Source organism: Lactuca virosa, chromosome 8 (genome assembly GCF_052849685.1).
Source record: "Lactuca virosa cultivar CGN04683 chromosome 8, Lactuca_virosa_CGN04683_v6, whole genome shotgun sequence".
NCBI lineage: Eukaryota > Viridiplantae > Streptophyta > Magnoliopsida > Asterales > Asteraceae > Lactuca > Lactuca virosa.
The window spans coordinates 47,058,152-47,076,769 of record NC_136433.1 but is presented as its reverse complement, the minus strand read 5'-3'; the positions used below and the strand labels follow the sequence as shown (position 1 = coordinate 47,076,769).

Genomic DNA, 18,618 nt, shown 5'->3' with positions numbered 1-18,618 from the left:
CAAACAGAAAAACTTGTTTTAGTCATAACTTTTTCATCTGGACTCGAAATCGTGCATAGTTTTCACCTGCGTTCTTGTTTTAACACGAGGAAGGTTTTTAAACAATAAAAACTAAGTTTTGGAATTAAAAAATTAATAATTGACTTAATAGACCATTTTGGTTTTAAAAAATAATAGCATATATACATTCATAGGAAGTATATAAACTTATGGGGAAAGTCTAAATGATAAAAATCTTATAAGGGTATTTTGGTCATTTTGGAAATGAATACTTGTAATTGAAAATAAGTGGTGTCTAAGAGGTACCCAAGCTTAAAGGAAGGAAGAATAGCTTGGAATTAATTTAAGGTGATTCAATTAGATTGAGTTCGAGTGGTGTAACTTAAGTAAAAAAAAGAGCTTGGTGTTGGAAGCTTAGGAATAAGGTGAGTAATTTTACCTTGGAACACTACCCTACTATATGAATATGTTATATGTGTTTCTCATTATTTAAAGTAAAAGTTTGCATATAAATATGGTTTCGAATCTATATATCTCTTAAGTGTTTTTCACTACTTGATATTATATTTTATAATTCGGGGACGTCATTAATTAAATAAATGGCATGTTTTGGAAATGTTTTGCATTTAAGAGGATTTACCTTATTCTTTGATAGTAATAATTCATATATTTTTTTACTTCCTGTTTTAAAACCTTCGGGAATACATTCTCTGATTTATTTTTGTGGATATGATAATGTAACGCCCGCATTTCTCGCTAAACATTAATAAAATAATATAATTGTAATGGTCAAAAATTGCAATTGTTCTAAGAATAAATAAAGATAATCATTTGAGTATTATGTGATTTATGTGTAATTATATGCAGTACGCGTACTTAAATCGATATAATAAAATAGGAATAAAATACACGTCTAAAATAGAATAATAATTATGACGAATAGCCTTGATGAAAGAGGAAGTGGTCGTAGTGAGGATTCTGGAGATATAAAGAACACTCCAATCCGACTTATAATGAAGAAGTTACGATTCGTTGAAGTTTGTCAATTGACCCAAGACGACAACGAGAGTCGTAAATAGTGAATAGGAGATAGGAGATAGATCGCTTATTAGCCTAATAGATCTAAACGAAAGTCATTGTAATCGTAAAACCGAGAGCGTGCATATACAGAACGTCTAAATCTAACTTCATGAGAAGAAGTTATGATTTTTATAATATTTCATGTAACACCTCGACTCCCAGGTATAAAACTTAAAGTTTATGTTCACATTCTTAGACCTACTCGACGAGTTGGATGCCCCAACTCGTCATGTAGAAGCGGTTCTGGCCGCGGGATTTATGAGGTCTACTCGACGAGTAGGAGCTGGCAAATGAAACCCTAAATTCCAGGGTTTTACACCCTATTTAAAGGATCATTAGCCTCCCTCTGCATCCCTTACCGTTCCCTTTGAGCTCAGAAAACCCTAATCGCGCCTACTCTCCATTTTTGTGTGTTAAGAAGCTTGGAAGGTGGATTTTATGAAGGAAGCTTGAAGTATAAGGAGCTTGGAGCAAGGAGAAGCATGTAGATCTGATTTATACTTCATCTTAGCATCATCTTGAAGGTAACAAGTCGTTACCTTGACTTCTCTCTAGCTAAATTTCTTCATGCAAAGGTTTAGGGTCATTTTTAGTTGGTTATGGAGTTATCTCTGGTTTTGGGCATGATCTGAAGTGGTAACTTCAGATCTGGACTCCTCTAGCCCCTTATAGTCATAAAGTTCTAGTCTTTAGCAAGTTATGGCCTTCTCATTACCTAAAACCTCTTCCTTAGCTTGGTTTTGGCCTTTAAGACCTTGCATGCACGTAAAGTTTTCAACTTTACGTGGTAACTATGCCTTAGGAAGTTAGATCTACAATTTAGAGCTTTGGGTTAGCTTAAAAGCGTCTGAATGAGAAATGGACCGAAGGGACTCGACGAGTTGCATGGTCAACTCGATGAGTCAGATGAAGATTGGCCGTTTTTGGATTCCGCATGGACTCGGCGAGTTAGTTAGGATTTTTCCTGACATTCGTACACTGCATTGGACTCGACGGTTTCTCTGGAAACTCGGCGGGTCAAATAGGGTTTTCACGATTTCTCGAGTTCTAGAAGAACTCGATGAGTCAGTGGGCTACACTCGACGAGTTGGGTCAACATGGACTGTTGACCTTGACTGTTGACTTTGACTTTGATCGAGGGTTGACCAGTTGGACTTCTAAGGGTATTTTGGTAATTTGGAATTTTGATGGACTTGGTCATATGGTGGTTATAGGTGGTTGAGTTCGTGGCTGTGATTCGGGAGTTTGATTTATCACTACAGTTCGACATCATGAGGTGAGTTCTTCTTACTATATCAACAGGGTCTACGACACCAAGGCCGACCCTTTATGATTGTATCCTGGTTATAGGATGGTTGCTATATTAGTGATCTGTTAGATCGATATCCTGGTTATAGGACGGTTGCTATATTAGTGATCTGTTACATCGGTATCCTGGTTATAGGATGGTTTCTATGTTAGTGATATGTTAGATTGGTATCCTGGTTAGAGGATGGTTGCTATGTTAGTGATCTGTTAGATCTGTATGACTATCTGTACATGCTAGCTTGCGTATGATATTTATGTGCACATGATTGTTTGATTGGGGGTTTGGTTTGAGGCGGTCATGCTTTGTGATTGTGCCAATATACCCAGGGCGGACCGGATAGGCTGCAGACCCGGTTAGGGCATACTAGTCAGGCTGAAGGCCCGCGAGGCGGTACAGACTTGCCGATGGCTCGTAGAGTGGTCCAAATAGACTGATGGCCTGCGAGGCGCTCCACTCAGGCTGATGGCTCATTATGCATGTTGTTGTTTATATGATATGGTTATATTTGTATGGCATTGGTATTTTGGGGGAACTCACTAAGCTTCGGGATTATAGTTTTTTATTATGTTTCAGGTACTTCTGATGATCGCGGGAAGGCGAAGGCGTGATCGTGCGCCTCCTTATGTTTTTATGATTTGATTGTGGGGATACTCTAACATTATACTATTTTGAAAACAAATTTGTAATAATTATTGGCTTTTAAATGTTTTAAAAAGTTTTAAATTGACATGATTTTTTTGAGGGTGTTACATTTCAGTGTAACTGTGTTAGCACATAAATCGAATTTTAGATCGGTTGATTGTTAGCCAAAACAATCTAAACGAGAATCAAAGATCTCATTAATAAGAATCCTTCGATATAAAGACAGTCAAGAACGGACGTCGGATGAGAGAGTTATGAATTTTTAACGGACTTTAACAGTCTAAGCCCATTAAAAATATAAATTTAAAAATAAAATCAAAATCTGCCGACGGAGTCTAAACGAAAGTTGTAGATCTCGTCGATAGATACGCGTGGATATAAAACCCGTCGAAAACGGAGCTCGTATGAAGAAGATATGAATTTTCTTAGAAATCAGAAAATTTTACGCGTAGCCGCGCGTACAGACCAAATGCACGTCGCGCATCTGACACCCCACCCAAATTGCGACACGTGTCACCACTCAGGAATTGCCACGTCACCCGATCTGACAAAATCTGTGGCGCGCACTTTTTTGCGCAGCGTGCAAAATTTTGGTTTTCTTATAAATAGCTTGCATTCTGTATATGCTGCTCAAAAATCGCCCCTACACCTTATTCTCTCAAGTTCTCTCTGCACTAGATCCATTTTCCCTTAGATTCTGGTATCCTGGCGAAGCTCTGTGATCCCTGGAGTGCCCAACTAGTAGTAGATCAAGTAGAAGCTCCGCAAGTGCTATTTTCGGGCTTTTGTCTAGGAGAATCTCTGTAAGTTAAGCTACACTCTAGTCTTTTCTGTGTAACTTATATTTATGGTCGTAAGTCGTTATTATGAACCTGTAAATAAGATTTATCAATAATTCAATGTCGCTATACTGATTGATCTACTTACGGGGGTGATGCCTAGGCCAGATTTAGTGAGGTGTTTAAAGTGGGATTTCCAAACAGTATACTCTATATACCAAACGGACCCTACCTCCGATATGATCTTACCTAGTTGTTCGTTACTCTATATACCAAACGGACCCTACCTCCGATATGATCTTACCTAGTTGTTCATTACTTGATAGATCTTGATGTAGATATTGTGATTGTTGAGGAATCTAGATTATTAAATAGTCATAAGAAATATTAAACTAAGACTTGTTAATAATTGAACCTAGGTCACATCAAAGAAAAAACCAAGTGCTGAAGCGAAGCGCTGTCTGATTTCCAAGTCATCACTTTATCAAGTGAGTGCATAGTTACTTTCAGCTTACGCATCGATATAAAGTATCTAGATGATTAAATGATATGTGTACCTATTATTTGTATTACTTGATATCTGTGTTAAATGAATTATATGATTTTACTTGATTATTCATATATGTATTTTCATATTTTTAAATAAATTATATTGTGTTACGTCCCGATTTTCAACAATTTTTTTTTAAACATATAGAAAATATGTCCAAAAGCCCATATTTATTGAAATATCATTGTCATACATTTATTAAACATAAAAGAGAGTTTTAGCGAAAGTCTAAAAACATTATTAATTTCTTCGATGCGAGTACAGTCATACTGGAGCCTTTCCACGATCAGAAGAACATCCTGAAAAATAGTTATTCAACAACTGTAAGCCGAGGCTTAGTGAGTTTTCCCAAAATACCATATATCACACTACATATACATGCATACAATCAATGGCTCACGACCTTTCGCCGATCCACCAAATAAATGTGTATCTAGACTTACGGCCTACTTGCCATTTCGTCGTCAACACACGGGTCTATAGGCTCCTAACCTGTCGTCGTTCCGCCGTCAACCCCTAACTTAACCGTAATAATTTAAATATAATAACATTTAAACACATAGAGATTACGTTTATTCTACTAGTTCAAGTATAGTAACAATAAGCACATAGAGACTATATTTTCGGCTCTACTCAATGACTCAAGTATAATAACATAAATACACATAGAGATTACGCTTTTTCTACTAGTTCAAGTATAGTAACAATAAGCACATAGAGACTATATTTTCGGCTCTACTCAATGACTCAAATATAATAACATAAAAACACATAAAGACTATATTTTTATTCTACTAGCTTTCTATCCTAACATATATGGATATATATTGCAATACATAGTCTAGTGAGATAACTCACCGAAAATTCGTAATATTTCCCTCTCGCTATTTCAAAATTTTATGAGTGAGAATGGTATAAATGTAATGCGAACATTCGTATTTATAGTTTGTTTGTGTCTTGAGTGATGACGTGCATACAACGTACAAACACGTATCAAAATTTCTTACCACATAGTCTCTTCTTTGTACAAACTCACCTCCTTGAGCCACGTATCATAGTTTTGTTATATGATCTTATCTATTGATTTAAATTCGTCTAAATCGCATGCATCAAATTCCTTCTCATCATAATTCTTCCACGTATGAATAATAGTAATATTATTATTATTTTTTTATCAATAATGGTGACGTAGTGCACTTTCATTCATATCCTAATTTCCTTAAATATGATATAATAGTTACTTTGCAAATAAGTAATATAATTAATTTGACTATATATATATATATCGTTACTTCTTATTTTAATACACAAATTTGGTTTTTCTTTTGTTGCCGAAAGAATATTATAAATCATATTACTTGTGGTGTTAATATATGGATTGTTTTCATTAAGATATATAAATTCATTTGGTTAAATATATAATTACGATAAATATCACTTGGTATAAGTCGTAACATATATCAAAAATATAATTATTTTATGACCTACCAAAAATTAACGTTAAAATAAATATACAATTATTATCGGAAATGTGGGTCTTACATATTGGGTAGTGATGGGTGATGAAAATGATGAGATGATGATGAGAGGACTTGACTTTTGATGAACCAGTCATCTAGCAGAGTATAGACGACGACCACGACCTATTCTAGACAGTCCAGTGGGACGCTGGCAGGCTCGCAGCCTGTAGGTGTTAGTGAATTGTATGTTCATTGATGTACTTTGTGCCCCATATGGTTGCCTTATGTGCATATATTGCTAAGGGAATCCCCTAAGTGGTATTGTCTAGTCATTGATGATGATGATCCTTAGGATAGATCCATTGAGATCAGTATATATTAGGATCAATATGTAAGGATAACGGGAATGGGTAATCGGTAAATTATTTGATGTGAAATATATAATTAAAGAACTTAATTATTATGGGTTGAAAACCCTATGTGCTCACCAGGCTCCCAAGCATGACCCACTCAGTTTCTTTGTATCACAGGTAGCGACACGAAGGCCCAAGGATATTGAGTGATTTATGGATGATTGTAGGCCAGAGTGTAATAAACTATTGTAAGGCCTGTAATATTTTCGTTATGCTTATGTTTCTGTATTGACGATGACATCATGAAGTTATTATTGAAACGCATTTCTTCGGAAATGCTTGGTAACAATATTATCACATTCTTAGGAACGAATTTATGCATTATAATTCTTTAAAAAAAGGATACTCTGAAATGAAATAAGCATAATTAAATCGGTATTTTCTGGCTGTGAAAATGGGGATGTCACAGATAAACCCAGTGGCGAATCTGGAATAGAAAACAACGTGGTTCCTAATTAAGTGAAGCCGATAGAAATAAAAGAGATAACAATACTAGTGACGGTCGGTCGTATACCCAGAGCCAGTGTTCGTAGATTCAAGGTCTTATGCAAAAACAATTAAGACGCCCTTTAAATTACCAAAAAAACTATATTCAAATTGCCAAATTTTAAATAGAAATAATAAGTTTATCCCGGAATGACATGTTCTTCAATAAGGAACCAATTTAAATACATGCAATATCCTCAAGAAAAATATATGCATTATCTAATTCGATTCATTTCTCCAAAGCTAACGAGAACAAAAATACATAATTTTCTATTGATTTTTATGGAAAGTTATGTAACATGTGGGTTGATTACAGGTTTACAAATGAAAATTAAGATTTTTGTTGGAGAAAATAATGACTAACATTAAAACTATAAATCACTTATAACAGTTATATAAGATTATTGGAAAATGTTTGACTAATTTAAAAAAAGCACTCATCTAACAAGGATAGAACCCGAATCTTCAAGTTACAAAACACAAACAACTTACCAACTGAACTAGGAGTGAACTTTTTCTTCATTTTAACTTTTTATCAACAAAAGGTAGGTCCTAAAATTTTTTAAAGGTAGGTCCTAATTTTTTTCTACAATGTCTATAAATAATTTGAAAATTTTAGGTTGGTCCTAGGACCCACCTAAGCCCTTCTTAAATTCGCCCATGGATAAACCTTGTTGGTTTTTATTACATGATATTATGTGTAAAACCTGATTGCTACTTGAACTATGTGTTCATTCATGAAATGTAACTTTTGGAAATGATTTGATACTTAAAGCAAAAAGGCTTTATTTTTGGAAATTTGGTTTGAGCATCCATATGTGCATATCATGCTAGTACAGGTGTGAATTTGTGGTCCCGCGTACCTAAGTGGACAATTTTTTATTGCTTTTTATTTATCCATGAGTAGATTACTATATAATCCTCACATGCACGAGTAGAGGCTCGCTACCCCTCGTGTGGCCTAGGTTTGATGACCCCTAGTACCTTGTTTGTGAGTGTAAAGGCTAATCGACAATTTCATCTGTCATGCGTTCTTCACACCCGACCCTCATTATTTTATTGTCCGATGTGAGCACAAAAGTTGGTTTTATGTACTGAGTACTTCGCATTCGATATTTCTTGTGAGTTGGACTTTGAGATTGACAAGAGGTTGGGAATAGTTTCATGCATTACATCTTACCTATTATGATTGATATTGTTTTAACCCTTTGAATATTGTGGGACTTATTTGTCTCTTTTTGTAAACTAAAATGTTTAAAGTACATCTTTTGGGAAATTAAGACCCTTGTTTTGATTTTGAGCTAATATACTCAAATTGTTGTATATACTTTGATAGTTTTGGAAATCTAGAATTTTTGTAAAACAGGATTTCTACCTCCGTTATAGCTCACATGAGTACTTATTGGTTTATCCAATTTCCTTTGGATCTTGATTATTGTAAGGTGCTACTCAAGGTACACCCACTTGGTATTGTTTATTTGACAGTGAAGTTTGTATGGAAATTGTCATAAATGACAATGTACTTTGTTAAAAGTTATATTTTGCCCCAAATTGAATATTGATGTTTTGTTGTTTTGAGAATGTATGGGTTTTTACATATGTGTATAAGTTGAGTGTTCAATCATACACTATCGGTATAATGTCAAACCCCGAGATTTGTACTCACTAGGCTCCCCCATAGCCTAACCTACTTATTGATAAAATAAATTTTCAGGTTAATAGATATTGTCAGAAGCTTAGAAGACTCATAAGCTTTGGATATTTAGAAGACATTTGGTCTGTAATGTTTCTTAAACCTTGTTTTGATATATGTTGTAACACTCTTGTTGGAGCAAGAAATGCTCTACAATGATGAGTGATTTAATAGGTTAAAATGTTCCTTTATATGAGAGCATATTCCCTATACTAGTATATAAAGTGGAGGTGAATGGTCATTTATTTTATGAGTGTGCACCCATGTAGACATTAGATGAGAGAGAGTTGGCTGGGGAATTCTCCCTACCCATGAGTGTTCTTCATGTAATATGTTGTATCTCTCTATCTATTCACTACAATTTACTCACATGTTTTTTTCTTCATATTCATACACGATTATCTTCTTGATATTATCTTTCCGCACCAATTAATTTGGATTCAATCTCGGATCCATATGATCCAATTTATTTGAATTCGAATTCATTTTTTTTCGACAACTCATTTCGTCCGAAATTAATTCATCCAATTTTGTTTCTGACCTATTTTTTTAAACCAATTTTCTTTATTTATTTAAAACCAACCAATTTTTCCGTTTATTTTTGATTTTTTTCCCAATTGGTTTTTAATTAAAACCAATTATTTTTTCAACATCAATTTTAGCCCTATGATGCACGAGTTCATTCTTTTTGTTGATTTCGAGTGAAGACATAGTTGTTTCAAAGATTATTATTTGTGTGTTCTTCATTCTACCAAGCAACTCGCATTTGCAGCCTTAGATTTATATGCTTCAGAGATTAGGATCCATATATTTTTATTCAGAAACTTGTCTGATAATATTAGTTTTCCGACATTTGGATCTTTCTGAGGTTCGCATTTTTACTTCCTTCGGACTAGTTACATAAGGTATCAGACCATCATTTGGACCAACGATCTTCAGATTAAAGGTCTAGACCAGTTCATTTCAAACTTGATTGACGAGTCATTGGTCGTGCTTCAGGAGTTCGGGTTTGCATTTCAGTTATCAGCATCACTTCAGTTCAGCACTACGATTCTTCAGTAGCGAGTTTTATCATATATATTATACAGTGTTTGTTCAACTCAGCAATACATCACCAAGTCTACCCATGACCCAGAAAATAATATCCTCAGGGCGAGTGTGTAATGCTCCATCATATCCGACATATTCTCTTTCCCGGTTTCATGATTATTTTTTATCTTTATTGCATTGCCAATCAAAAATAGGGGATAATAATGAGCATCCATTATGATTTTATTATTGGAGTTTGGATTTTAGAGACATTTGAAGACGAATATTGATTTAGTAATGTGATGTAGCACTGATTTTTTATCTTTATAGATCAATATTTTGGCATTACTAGATGTTCTTCGAAATATGACTATTTATATTCTGAATCTCTTTTGGGATGTCTCATTTGTGTTAGCATCCGGATCAGATATTATGATTGCTCGAGTGTAGATTTGTGATACTTTGGAGGCGAAGATTCTTTTGGCGATGCGACGTGACACTGATTTTTGATATTCTGATCAAAATTTTGGCATTGCTAGACCTTTCTTCGGATTCATATTATTTGTTATTCGGACTTCACTTTGGGATGCTTCATATTTTTAGCAGGTTATTCTCCCGATATTTTTTGGTGCATTATAACTCGAGTTCGAAATGTTAAAGTCGTTGTGTGATCCAATATTGAGCTCTTCGGTTCAACAGTCGAGGGGGGAGACTTTGAACGTGATCGGTTTTTGGGGACTAATTAGTTTCGAAGATTAGGATTTCATATTTTTATTCAGAGTTGGTTCCTCTGTATGTTCTTTGATGCTAGAGATTCCATTGCCAGATTCTGAGATCACGACAACTTCAGATTTTTTGAGATACTTCAGCACCAAAACCTATCTGTCGGATGCTCTGCCTTTTATCACTAATTTTTATCCTCATCATTTCCAAGCATTTAGCAAGAGATTGTTGGAGCAAGAAATGCTCCACAATGATGAGTGATTTATTAGGTTCGAATAGTCTTTATGAGAACATTTTCACTCCACTAGTATATAAAGTGGATGTGAGTGGTCATTTGTTTTATGAGTGTGCACCCATGTAGACATTAGATGAGAGAGAGTTGGTTGGGGAATTCTCCCTAGCCATGAGTGTTCTTCATGTAATATGTTGTATCTCTCTATATATTCACTACAGTTTACACACGATTATCTTCTTGATATTATCTTTCCGCACCAATCCAATCGATAAATGGGAACCCACGAATCTCGCAGAAAATGATTTTATTAAACCATTAAATGTTTGGAAGTTTTTAATTGGGGTCGTTATCCGCCTTTGAACTCTGTAAAATATTTTGAATTAAAGTTGGGACTATTTTTCAGCAAACTAAAACTCTGAAAAGATTTTAAAAGATTTGATTAAAGGCAAACTCAAATAGGCTATTGCGAGGTGTGTTACAATATGTATTCTCTCCTTAGAGATAAATCAAAGCTTTCCATTCCAGTCATAACATTGTAATCTTGGTTAGCTCGAAGTTTGTTGGATGATGGTCGAGAACCACCACATCATCTTTAGTTACTTTCTCCTATCAAATTATGTGTCGATTGATATTTTTTTCTGCAAAATAAATTGAGATAAAGTCTCATATTCTTTTAGCCACCCAAATATAACAAGTCACATTACAACTCTCTGGATAAACATTGTATAGATTATTTTAATTAGGGATGATCACTTAAGTAGAAATTTTTCTCGTTACATTGAGTTTGTTATAATGGTGAAGAGATAAAGTCCATTATTTAAGGTTGTGTTTGACGCTTATAATCCAGCTAATACGCTATTTTAGTTTTTTGAGTTTATTATAAGGAAAATGATGATCTAGCCCTACATACTTTTTGGTTATGTTTTAAAAGGTCTTTTATGTTTTCTTTTTTTGGTAGTTTAGGGCTTAAAGTCCAATTTAGATGTTTAAAAAAAAGTCATTTTAAACCAGATGAAAGGGTGAACCGGTCATCTTTTGTTTAGTCAGCCAAGTGTTAGTGTCACCATTATTTATTATCTTCTGTACCAAGCTCTGGACCATCATCAACTTCGCACAACCCTAAATCAAAATCATTGCATCCTTTATACACAATCATCTCAATCTAACACCATCACCCGTCTTGAACCCACCATAAACCCATTACTTCTCAATTGAAAGACCACTATCAAGAAGAGAAAAAATTGAAAGACCACCATCAGCAACTGATTAGGCCGAGGACTCGAAACTTTGGAAAGCCTTTTGATTTTAATTTCTTACTTCATTTTTATCAAAGTTAAACAAAATGCGATGACCAAAAAAATAAATCTAGAGAATTATCTAAAAAAACGCAGTAATTAAAACCTTACCCTGATAAGCAGCAGATGCAACCTCCATTTCATCTGCTTTTAACTCAAACGGTCATGCATCAAAAAGAAAGGGGAGGTTGAAGCACGAGAGGTGTATGTGGTCATTGTTGGTGGCAATTGTGGTGTCAATGGAATAAAGAGAGGGAAATACTTCTGCTTGGTATCTTAGTTCACACAAAAGGGAGTGAGTTTAGGGTTCTCGATGCTGATGGCGATGGAAGAAAGGAAAGAAGGGAGAAGATGGAAGAAAATGTCACAGTGTATCGGAAGAAAACGTCATGGTGTATATTGACATCTAGGGTTGCATGTCGAGATATACAACCCCAAAGCACAGAGGTACCACATAAATAGACACATCATCTTTTTTACTTGTAAAACCGGACAAAAAAAGCTTCATATCTTTTTAATAGGTAAATTTAACTTTATGCCCCTAAAATACCAAAAAAACATAAGTAATTAGCGCTAGAATGTCATTTTCCTTTTTCTTTATAATATGCCGTTTGATGAGAACATTAAAATAGTTTATAATCTAATTTATTAAAAAAAAAAGACTGTTTGAGATAAGCTCTTGGGCTTTTCCACAAAATTTATAGATTTGACTTTTTTGTTTTTACAATTTTGTTTTTAAATGTTGTATGAAACTTCATTTTTACAATTTATTTTATAATCCTTTTACAATTATTTTACAAAATTTTACCAATGTCCTCTTATACAATCATCTTTTATAATTTTTTTAATCGTTTTTATATACTAGCGTTTTTTTAATTATAATCTATTAGCAAAATTTGGTGTTAGCTTGTTTTTAATTATACATACGAATATATTTTTTTATGTCATTTTACATATGTCATCTATTTTTAGTGGCGGCTCTGGGTTGTACAGGTGTGCGGTCGCACAGGGCCTCCAATTGTAAGGGGCATCCGATTGAGAAATTTCTTTATGTTATGTTACTAAAAAAATTAGAAGAAAATAATAATATGTTATTTAAAATATAATTACATGTTACAAATCTCATCTATATTATTAACAATAAAAATTATGTTTGTTAAATATGTTATCAATATCAATTAGAATCTAACACCGATATATAAACATATAAAATACGAAAGTAAAGCTCCAAAGCCTAACTCAAATTTTGAAAGTGTATTTGGTTATAAGGTCAAATTAAATATATGAAAAGGGCCACAATTTTAGTTTTGAAGATACAACAAGAGTGAGATTATTAGGTTCGACTGGTTATATTATAGAAAAAAACGTTAAAATGTCATTATAACGAAGAGTCTGTTTAGTCTGTAAAATGTATTTGAAAATAATTTTGATAATGTTCAATCTTTGAAAAAGACCACAATGAAGGTGTTATCACTTTCTTTTTATAGAATTTTGATTTGTGATCAAGTAGTTGACTTTTTTTTAGTAAAAAATTTCTTTAATAATATTTTACAAGAAACATATGGGCCTTAATTTAATTTTTGCACATGGCCAAATCTTTGGGTCGGGTGTGTCTGGTTTATCAATTAGTTTTGGTATATTAATGCTTGAATACCCGATGTAAGACACTGCATTAACTCAGTGCTTTCATATGTGACCATTTCTACCATATTCAGTCAACTACTTTGAGGTTCCTTTTCGTGAATACTTCTTTGAGATTTTGACTTTCTTTGCAAGCGTGGTATTTAATATTTAATCCATTACTTTCATGTAAAAAAATTAACATATAAGTTTTTATTTTTTACATAATGAGTTATAATTATATTTCATTTGATATCATCTACTCTAATAAATTAAAGATTAATTTTGTCACGTGTCAATCTCTCATAAGTTTTGATACTTGTCATTTTGTGGTATTTTTGAAATTAATAGTATCCACATGTCAATTTTTAGGTTTTTTTTTTAATTTTTAAAATAAAAAAGTCACATAATATATATATAGTTATATAAGAAATTATTAAATGTAATAAATATGATATAAATTGCAATAAGTATGTTTTTTCCTTCCTTATTTTAAAATTTAATTTTAAAAAATATTTAATGTTTGCATTTTGATATTAAATTTTTATTTAACTCATATAATACATGGGTCTCACACCTAGTTTTGTATGAATCCATAAATGAAGAAGATAATGAAAGACATCACTTTCGTTTTAGAATAACTAATATAATTTGTTTGATATCTAAATTAACAAAGATATTTTTAAAACATCCTCCAGTGAACACCGAATTAAATATATTTGTTAGACTGTTTATAAAAGAAGAAAAAAGAAATTTAAATGAGTTGCAAATGAATGAATTTAACTTTGATGAATTTGCTTTTCGAAGTTATTTTTAAAGATTTATTAGTCTCCTATATAAAACGGTTATCAATAAATTTTATTTTTTCTTTCCAAAACGTGGATATATTTTCTGAATCTACTCTTGACTTACATCATTATCACATAAAACCCTTAACGTCTTGGATTGAGTGACTTCATATCAACATTAGATACCATATATTGTTTTATGATAATAAGATTAGAGAAAATTCGGATAATAACCAAAAAAGGAATTGATTTGAAGAAAATAATCAAGAAAAATCAAATTTTGGAAAATGACCACAGGATCCGCAGAGCACCCTCTGCGGAACCATTAAATGCTCTGCGGATCCTCTACAGCTCAGCGGAATTGCTGTTTTTTGATTTTTTTTAATTTTTTTTTTCGTTTTTTTTTTTTTTTTGCGTTCATTTTCGTTTATTAATATTAATTTTTTTTAAATGCACTAATAACTTATGTGATTATGTAAATAATTTGACAAAAAAAGGTAAAAAATAATGAACTTATGTTTGATATCAGTCCACAGAACTCTTTGGGAATCCACCATCTGCGGATCCATTAAAGCTATGCGGATCCAGCTACAGCTCTGCGGAATATTGGTTTTTTAATTTTTTTAATTTTTTTCGTTTATTAATTTTTTTTTTAAATACACTTATACCTTATGTGATTATTATGTAAAAAAATTGACAAAAAAAGGTTAAAAATAATGAAATGTTTTATTAATTTTTTTTTTAAATACACTTATAAGAATCAGTGTACACCTCTGCGGAGCAGTACACACCTCTAAGGATCAGTGTATAGCTCTGCGGATCTGTGCACATCTCTAAGGATCAGTGTACACCTCTGCGGACCAGTGCGCACCTCTAAGGATCAGTATACACCTCTGCGGATCAGTGCACGCCTCTAAGGATCAGTGTACACCTCTGCGGATCAGTGCACACCTCTAAGGATCAGTGTACACCTCTGCGGATCAGTTATAGAAGTTATAGACGTATTTAAGTGGTTATTTGTGAGTTTGTGAGTTTCAATTACTAGTAGAAGTTGTTTTTTCGTTGTGTTTGTAGAGAGTGATTTGTAAAATGAGTTTTATTATTTTGTGTACGGGAGGGTCGTGGCAGTTAGTTAATGGAGTTGAGGTTTACGTTAGAAATAATGTGAAAAACTATGGTTTAAATCTTCCTCCTAACATTGACCATGAAATGTTATTACAAATGGTTAGAAGTAAGGCGGTGTGTTAAATAGTCATATATGTTTGTCTTTTAAACACCCGGAGTTAGGATATGTCATGGAGCTTGGAGATGAAACTGATGTATTTCAATTGAGACATGTAATGTCTGAATCAAAGAAGACGGTGCATTTGTATTTCACGGTGGTAGGTGAAGAAGATGAAGAACAAGCAGTGGTTAACAACCAGTTTAATCCAAAAAAAACTAATAGAGGTCGTAGAGAAAGCCAATGTGATGGAAACCGTTCAAGGGGAAGAGGAAATGACACTTTTGTATCAGATAATGATAAAGAACCAAAAGTGGGCATGACTGAATTACAACGTGAAAATTTGTTCGAGTTTGGAGAAGTTCCTGAAATTGATGATCGAAGATGTGAGGTAAAATCAAATGAAGGGTGGTCGGATGATGAGTACACGCAACGAAAAACTGCTTTTAATCCATGGTATTGTATTCCTTCTATTCCTGATTGTCCAGAACCTATTCTTGAACCTGGACCATTTCACAGTTTAGGTCCGAATGATAAATTAATTGTCAATCAAACCTATAACACCAAAAAAGAGCTAGCATTTGCTATTAAATTCAAAGCCGTTAGAGAAAAGTTTCAGATAAAGGTTGAAAAATCTTCAAAATCTCGGTACCAGGTTGTTTGTATGCAAGAAAACTGTCATTGGCGTTTATACGCATGTGTCATTAAAGGAACATAAATGTTTGAAATTAAGACGTTTAATGACAAGCATACATGTTCTTCATTGCTTATACACCCAAATCATAGGCAAGCAAATAGCGAAGTTGTTGGAACCATAATACATAACATTATGGGTCAAGGAAGTTTGAGAGTTTGGAAGCCTAATGATATAATTAGAGATATGAATGCTTTGCTACAAATAAATATGAGTTATTCACAAGCGTGGCATGCTAGAGAATTTGCTTTGGGATTGATGATGGGGACCCCCGAAGAAAGTTTCTCCAAACTTCCAATTTATTTTCACAATCTGAAGAAACATAATCCTGGTACTGTGGTGTACATAAAAACTGATTCGGAGGATCATTTTGAGTATTGCTTTTTCGCTATTGGATGCGCGGTAATATATTTTTAAATATATTTGTTATTATCTTAAATGTTTATAAACAATTTATATTGTTGATATATTAATGGTTTTTATATTGTTGTTGCAGATACGTGCTTTCAGAGAGTGTTGTAGAAAAGTTATTATTATGGATGGTGCTCATTTGAAGGGAAAGTACAAAGGCACCATCTTGCATGCAGTAGCCATGGATGGCAACAATCAGATCTTGCCTATTGGGTATGGAATTTTCCCAAAAGAGACTACAGATTCTTGGACATGGTTTCTTGAAAAACTACATGAATGCATTGGTGATGTGGAAGGTCTGACAATGGTCACAGATAGAGCACCCGCAATTGTTGTAAGTATTCAAAATGTTTTTCCAAATGCTCAACATGGATTGTGTGGTTTTCTTCTAATAGGAAACATAGTCCACACCTTTGGAAAAAACAAAAAAAACAGCAATTTTGTTTTGGAAGCTGTTAAGAGCTTACAAAACCACTGAGTTTGAATTCTATTGGGGGAGACTTCGTAATATAAGAGATGATGTAGCGACATATCTCAGTCAAATTCCACGTGAGAAATGGACCAGAGCGTATTGCCCTACCACGAGGTATGATTATATGACCTCAAATAATGCGTATTGTCATATATAATAATATATGTTTGTTTTAACAGAAAAAAGTACAACAATACTAACGAAGTGGGCTGAAGATATGGTTAAAAAAAATAAAGAGGGGATTCAAGGATGGTCGGTATCCGGTGTTGACAATACAACATATCAAGTGCATGACTTCAAAAGCGGCGGCATAGTGAATTTGAGGGAAAAGACTTGTTCTTGCAGATATTGGCAACTAACTGGTTTGTCATGTGGTCATGTGATAATGGTTTTAACGCATTTGAAACATATCGAAGAACGTACGAGCAGGCCGTATACCCTCTTTCAGAACTTAGTGATTGGGAGGTTCCGGATGACCTTATGGTTGTTAACCCTCCTGTGATGAAAATACGTCAATCTGGTAGACCAAAAAACACCAATCGTATTCCATCTCAAGGTGAGGAACCAAAAATAAGAAGGTGTACTAGATGCCATAGCACAACTCATAATGCAAGGACATGTAAGGAAATCGTTCCAAAGAACCAAAGTAAAACTAAAAAACATACCGGGGCGTCAGGGAGCGGGACAAAAGCGACAGAAGAGGAACCGACGCAAGCGACCGAAAACCAATGGCAGCATGAGCCAGAGAACCAATGGACGCAACATACCGAACAACAATGGCAGCAGCAGCCAAACAACCAATGGACACAACAGACCGAACATCAATGGCAGCAGCATCCAGACAACCAATGGACACAACAGACCGAACATCAATGGCAGCAGCATCCAGACAACCAATGGACACAACAGACCGAAATCAATGGCAGCAGGAGCCACATAACCAATGGGCGCAAGAGACCGTATACCAACCGCAGGAAGAGCCACAGAACCAATGGCAGGGTTGCACCGAGTACCAATGGCAACAAGAGCCAGATAACCAATGGACGCAAGAGACAGTAAACCTAGGGACACAAGCAACAGATAACCCATGGACGGAATACGAAAATAGATCAAAGTTTTCGTGGTTCGATTTGAATGAATGAAGTTTATTTCAAAGTATGTTTATTATGAAGGTTGTATGTTTATGTTTTCTATGAAGGTTGTATGTTTATGTTTTCTAAGGTATGTTTTGTAACCTATAAAAAACATGGAATATTTATATAATTTTAATTAGGTTATTTATATGCACCGGTTTGTATTACGTTATTTATAAGTACAAATACATGAAAACATACATAAGTAGCAAATGTATTACATAAAACATTTCATTATTTTTAACTTTTTTTGTCAAATTTTTTACATAATAATCACATAAGGTATAAGTGTATTTTAAAAAAATATATATTAATAAACGAAAATGAACGCAAAAAAAACGAAAAAAAATTAAAAAACCAACATTCCGCAGAGCTGTAGCTGGATCCACAGAGACTTTAATGGATCCGCAGAGGGTGGATTCCCAAAGAGTTCTATGGACTGATATCAAACATAAGTTCATTATTTTTAACCTTTTTTGTCAAATTATTTACATAATCACATAGGGTATTAGTGTATTAAAAAATTAATATTAATAAACGAAAATGAAAGCAAAAAAAAAACGAAAAAAAAAATTAAAAAAAAT

At 33.7% G+C, this 18,618-nt stretch overlaps 1 long non-coding RNA gene across 1 annotated transcript; it reads right to left on the bottom strand.

Annotated features, from left to right (window-relative positions):
• Positions 1–4,511: 4,511 nt before the first annotated feature.
• LOC145134070 (uncharacterized) lies at positions 4,512–5,272 on the bottom strand. Its single transcript, XR_013718883.1, has 2 exons — positions 5,219–5,272; positions 4,512–4,659 (listed from the first exon to the last, which is right to left on the bottom strand). It is a non-coding gene; the product is annotated as an uncharacterized LOC145134070 (long non-coding RNA).
• Positions 5,273–18,618: the final 13,346 nt, after the last annotated feature.